Below are 6,736 nucleotides of genomic sequence, written 5' to 3'. Positions count from 1 at the left end.
CAACATGGTGAAACCCTGTCTCTACTAAAAACACAAAAAATAGCCAGGGGTAGTGGTAGGCACCTGTAATCCCAACTACTTGGGAGGCTGAGGCAGGTGGATCACGAGGTCGGCGGTTCAAGACAAGCCTGGCCAACATGGTGAAACCCTGTCCCTACTAAAAATACAAAAAAATAGCCAGGCGTAGTGGTGGGCGCCTGTAATCCCAGCTACTTGGGAGGCTGAGGCAGGGAATTGCTTGAACCTGGTAGGCAGAGGAGGCAGTGAGTCAAGATGGTACCACTGCACTCCAGCCTGGGCGACACAGTGAGACTCCGAGTCTCAAAACAAAAACAAAACATCATTCTGAAAAAGTGTCCATAAGCTCCACCAGGTTGATAGAAGTTTTAAAAAAAGAACCCTGTTTTTTGTTTTTTTGAGACAAGGTTTACTCTGTCTCAGACTGGAAAGACCTCCTAGCTGAGTAGCTGGGACCACAAGGTGGCGCCACCGCACTACTAATTTTTAAATTTTTAGTAGCGACGGGGTCTTGCAGTCTTGGTCTCAAGCAATCCTCTTGCCTCAGCCTGCCGAAGTGCTGAGATTACGGGAGTGAGCCCTTCACCCAGCCGAGAACTCCTGATTATAAGGAGCAATATCTGAATGGAGAAACCAGAACAGTGTCCTATGAACAAATTCCTCAGGGAGATTAAAGTCAGTGGAGCCCTTCCTTCTTTCCTTCCCTCCCCTCACTCCCTCCCTCCCTTCCTCCCTTCCTTCCTTCCTTCCCTACCTCCTTCCGTCCTTCCGTCCTTCCGTCCTTCCCTCCTTCCCTCCTTCCTTCCCTCCTTCCCTCCCTTCTTCCCTCCCTCCCTCCTTCCGTTCCTCCCTCTGTTGCTGAGACTGGAGCACAGTGGCGCGATCCTGGCTCACTGCAACCTCTACCTTCTGGGTTCATGCGATTCTCATGCTTCAGCCTCCCAAGTAGCTGGGATTACAGATGCCCATCACCACACCTGGCTAATTTTTTTTATTTTTGGCTGAGACAGGGTTTCACCATGTTGGCCAGGATAGTCTCTACAGACTTCAAGTGATCCACCCACCTCGGCCTCCTAAAGTGCTGGGACTACCAGTGTGAGCCACCATGCCCGGTCCCTTTTTTTCTTTTTCCTTTTTTTTTGAGACAGGATCTCACTCTGTCGCCAAGGCTGGAGTGCAGTGGCATGAACACAGCTCACTGCAGCCTCAGCTTCCCCAATACTGTCTTTAAATTCAATTCTGATGTTAAAAATAATAAGTACAGCCAGGTGCAGTGGCTCATGCCTGTAATCTCATCACTTTGGGAGGCCAAGGCGGGTGGATCACAAGGTCTGGAGTTCAAGACCAGCCTGGCCAATATGGTGAAACCCCATGTCTACTTAAAATTTAAAAATTAACTGGGCGTGGTGGTGCGCACCTGTAGTCCCAGCTACTGGGGAGGCTGAGGCAGAAGAATCACTTGAACCCACCCAGGAGGCAGAGATTGAGGTAAGCCAAGATCATGCCACTGTACTCCAGCCTGGGTGACAGAGCAAGACTCTGTCTAAAAAAAAAAAAAAAAAAGAATAATGAGTACATCTTTATTGTGTAATCTTAAATAGAGCAATATAAAGAAAAAGTGAAATTTTCCACTTCACCCTTTCCCCAATCTTATTCTTCTCTTCAAAAGACTATTAGCAGTTTGATGGCTAGGCTCAGTGGCTCATGCCAGTAATCCCAGCACTTTGGGAGGCTGAGGCAGACAGAATGCTTGAGGTCAAAAGTTCCAGACCAGCCTGGGGAACATGGTGAAATCCCACCTCTATAGAAATACAAAAATGGCTGGGCACTGTGGCTCATGCCTATAATCCCAGCACTTTGGGAGGCTGAGGTGGGTGGATCACCTGAGGTCAGGAGTTCTAGACTAGCCTGACTAAAATGGAGAAACCCTGTCTCTACTAAAAATGCAAAATTAGCAGGGCGTGGTGGCAAGTGACTATAATCCTAGCTACTTGGAAGGCTGAGGCAGGAGAATCACTTGAACCCAGGAGGCGGAGGTTGTGGCGAGTGGAGATGGAGCCATTGCACTCCAGCCTGGGCAACAAGAGTGAAACTCCATCACACACACACACAAATTAGCCAGGCGTGGTGGCACATGCCTATGGTCCCAGCTACTCAGGAGGCAGAGGTAGGAGGATTGCTTGAGTCCAGGAAGTCTAGGCTGCAGTGAGCCAAGATCACACCACTGCACTCCAGCCTGGGTGTCAAAATAAGACCCCATCTCAAAAAAAAAAAAAAAAAAAAAGACTATTAACAGCTTGATATAGGCTGGGCATGGTGGCTGACACCTACCATGCCCTACCTACCCTGCCCTACCTAACCTGCCCTACCTAACCTGCCCCCAGCTTTGAACTCAATAAAAGTCAAAGCGTCCAGGCACTCAGGGCCACTGCCAGACTCCATGCTTTGGTTGGCAGTAGACCCCTGGGCCCAAACTCTCTTTATTTCTGTGTCTTGTGTCTTATTTCTACAGTTTCTTGTCTCCACATCAGCAGAAAGGGCTGACAAGGTTCTGAGCCTCCAGAACCATGAACCTAATAAATTTCTGTTCATTATAAATTATCCAGTCTGTGGTATTCTCTTACAGAAGCATAAAATGGACTAAGGCAGTAACTCTACTGTCTTTAAATTCAATTCTAATGTAAAAATAATGGGTACAGCCAGGCGCAGTGGCTCATGCCTGTAATTCCAGCACTTTAGGAGGCCAAAGTGGGTGGATCACCTGAGGTCAGGAGTTTGAGACCAGCTTGGACAACATGATGAAAACCTGTCTCTACTAAAAATAGAAAAATTAGCTTGGCATGGTGGCAGGTGCCTGTAATCCTAGCTACTTGAGAAGCTGAGGCAGAAGAATTGCTTGAACCCAGGAGGTAGAGGTTGCAGTGGGCCAAGAAGTCACCATTGTACTCCAGCCTGGGCAACAAGAGTGAAATTCCAACTCAAACACACATGCACACACACAGGCACATGCATGCGTGCGCGCGTGCACTCACACACACACACAGAGTTTGATATAGTTTTAGTTCTCTTTCTGTGTATACACTCACACATTTGTAGACCTACGCAGGTACTCTGTTTTTGCTTATTACATAAATGTGATTCGGGATTGTTAGGCCTCCACGTGCAAGTCTGGACCCAGAAAGTCTGAAGTCCTGTCTACCTCGGCTGATCACCCCCCACCCCTGGCCTGCGTTCGCCATTATCCCTGATAACCCAGCGGAGCTTCCCCCCCGCCTTAAGATGGCTCACCCCACCCTGCCGTCTTAACTGTTCTTGCTCCGTGAATATCCCTCTGCCCCACCCTACCATCTTTAGCTACTCTTACTCTTTACCCCATCCGCCATTGTAACTGAATTTATGGTAATGCATATTCCTTGCCCCTACCCCCACCACTGTAACTGATCTTACTCCGTAACACCCCTGTCCCCCCCCAAAAAACTTTGCCCCAACCTATAAAACCAACTCCTATCCCACGCCCTTTGCTTAAGCCCTTTTTGGCCTCAGCCCATCTGCACCCAGGTGAATAAACAGCCATGTGGCTCACACAAAGCCTGCTTAGGGGTCTCTTCAAAGCGTACATTTTAACAGGGATTGTACTCAATCAGCAGATAGTTTTCTGTTCTTTTATACAATATGTATTCAGCAGATAGTTTTCTGTTGTTTAATACAGTATGTCTTAGCTCTAAACATTGTTTTTTGAGGGTTTTGTTTTGTTTTGTAAGGTCCAGCACTACAGGGTCCTGTGAGCCTCTTTCTGCTGATGTGGAGACAGGAAACTGTAGAAATAAAAGACACAGGACACAGAGATAGAGAAAAGAGAGTTTGGGCCCGGGGGTCTACTGCCAACCAAAGCACAGAGTCTGGCAGTGGCCCCAAGTGCCTGGATGCTCTGACTTTTATTGAGTACAAAGCTGAGGGCAGGGTAGGTAGGGCGTGGCATTGGTGGTCAGTGATAGGGTGAAGTCCATCACATGTCATATAGGCAGGGCTCAAGAATTTCAGGTAGCCCAGATGAGGTAAGGAGCATAATGCATCTGCACTTTTCCATACTTGTCAAGAAAGAACAAAGACATTAAGATTTATATTACTTTCACTGATTATTTCTTCTAAGAAAAAGGGAACGAGGTGAGAAGCGGAACATGAGAGTGGACATGGAATGGGACCACTGAAGCACAGCGTCACATAGAGACAATTAAGCCCCGGGATGTCTGCGGGCCTACCTGACAGCATCAGGTCCACCGCAAGAGCTTGGAGCGGAGTTCTCTTTTTCTTTTTTTTTTTTGTTTTGTTTTTAAAGACGGGGTTTTACCATGTTGGTCAGGCTGGTCTTGAACTCCCGACCTCAGGTGATCTACCCACCTTGGCCTCCAAAGTGCTTGGATTGCAGGCGTGAGCCACCACGCCCGGCCTGCAGAGTTTTCTCTTAACTTCTCCAGGGGGGGAGATGTCTCCGCTGTCGTGGACTTCTTCCCTAGCTGGCTAAACAGCAGGCGCTTCCCCAGAGCTGGTGCTGCTGCTCAGCCAAGGTGCCCCGCCAGCAGCCCTTACACAGGGGTGACAGAGGGCTTAAAGTGTGTTGCCTTAGGGTCCTTTCACAATGTCACCCCACGTTCACACTTCACGACCCGAAAGGCATTAATAAAAGAACTAAGATCACCTATGAATAACTAAGATCACCTATGAATAACTAAGATCACCTATGAATAACTGCTATGGTTATATCTCTAGTTATTTTCTTCTTCATTATTTATATGGGAATAGGCTGAAGCTTCTGACTCCTGCCTCGGCACTGATGGGGTTTTCCCCCCTACAGTTTTTGTTTGTTTTTTGAGACAGGGTCTCATCTGTCATCCAGGCTGGAGTGCAGTGGTGCAATCTTGGCTCACTGCAGCCTTGACCTCCTGGACTCAAGCCATCCTCCCGATAGCTGGTCATGGGCCTGCATTACCACACTCAACTAATTTTGCTTATTTTTTGTACAGACAGAGTTCCACTGTGTTTCTTTTTCTTTCTTTCTTTTTTTTTTTGAGACAGAATTACTGTCTTAGCCCATTTTATGCTTTTACAGATTGGGGATTAAGTTTACAACACATGAACTGTGGGACACATTCGAATCATAGCAGTTACCCATATAGCTATTGAGCCAAATCTTGGGACTATGAAAATGTTATATGTCATTGTCTTATTTCATCTCTCCCAGTTGATTACTTAAAAAGCATTGCTTAGGAATCTACTTTGGCTGGGCATGTAACCCAGTGCTTGAGAAGGCCAAGGCAGGAGGATGGCTTGAGACCAGGAGTTCTAGACCAGCTGGAGCAACAAGGTAGTACCACCCTCTCATTCACCAACACTGCCCCATCTCTACAAGAAAGTAAAAAATTAGCCAGGTACTTGTACTTAGGAAACGGAGGCAGGAGGATCCTTTGAGTCCAGAGTTCGAGGTTGCAGTGAGCTGTGATGGTGCCACTGCACTCCAGCCTGCGTAACAGAGGAGACCTTATCTCACAACACACACACACACACACACACACATACACACACACACACACACACCCCTCTGTGTAGTAAATATCTCAATCCATTGTACTTTATGGTTTGCATCTATTTCTCACAACTCTAGAGATAGTGTATTAATTATAATTTTATTGGCTTCAGGTAACAAATCCAATTTAATCTAACCTAAGGAAGAAGGAAAACTTAGTAGAACAGTGTTTCTTAAAATTGAGAAATGTTCACTCCACCTTTTAATTTTGTTCTTCCTGTTCTAAAGAAAATCCCTTTCTCAATAAGCTTAAGGAGCTTATAAATAATTTATGCATATAAGTAAATATGAAATTTGAAATCAGAATATGAAATCAGAACAAATTTATTAATTAAATAGGCTGGGCACAGTTCCTCACGCCTGTAATCCCAACACTCTGGGAGTCCAAACTGAGCAGATCACTTGAGCCCAGGAGTTGGAGACCATCCTGGCCTACATAACGAAATCCTGTCTTTATTAAAAATACAAAAATTAGCCGGGCATGGTGGCGGGCACCTGTAATCCCAGCTACTCAGGAGACTGAGGCAGGAGAGTCGCTTGAACCCAGGAGGCGGAGGTTGCAGTGAGCTGAGATTGAACCACTGCACTCCAGCCTGTTGACAGAGTGAGACTCTATTTCAAAAAAACACTTTGCAAGAAAGCATTTTTTAAATGTCAATTTAATGAGATGTGACTTATGCCTTCATAAAAACAGTCTTGTTCCCTCATGGTTAAGTTAGTGTTACTTAAATCTGCATTAAATGAGTATCTAAACCAATTATTGTTGGAATAGGGAACAGGAAATAATATCTGGACTTCAAGTTCAATTACTGCAGATGTTGAAAAAATGTCTAGGTTTAGTCCGGAAGTTTCTGTTAGATTGTTGAAGGAGGTAAGTACTCAAATGACTCATTCACATAATTTTTTTAAATGATTGGCTATTCATCAGTTTTCTTTTTTCTTTTTTTTTTTGAGACAGAGTCTCTATTGCCCAGGATAGAGTGCAGTAGCATGATCATGGCTCACTGCAGCCTCTGCCTCACCAGTTCCAGGGATTTTCCCTCCCTGCCCAAAGTAGCGGGGATTACAGGTGCCTGATGCCACACCCAGCTAATTTGTTTTTTTTTTTTTAGTAGAGGCAGGGTTTCACCATGTTGG

Source organism: Cebus imitator, unplaced genomic scaffold (assembly GCF_001604975.1).
Source record: "Cebus imitator isolate Cc_AM_T3 unplaced genomic scaffold, Cebus_imitator-1.0 Scaffold77, whole genome shotgun sequence".
NCBI lineage: Eukaryota > Metazoa > Chordata > Mammalia > Primates > Cebidae > Cebus > Cebus imitator.
This window is presented reverse-complemented; position numbering follows the sequence as displayed.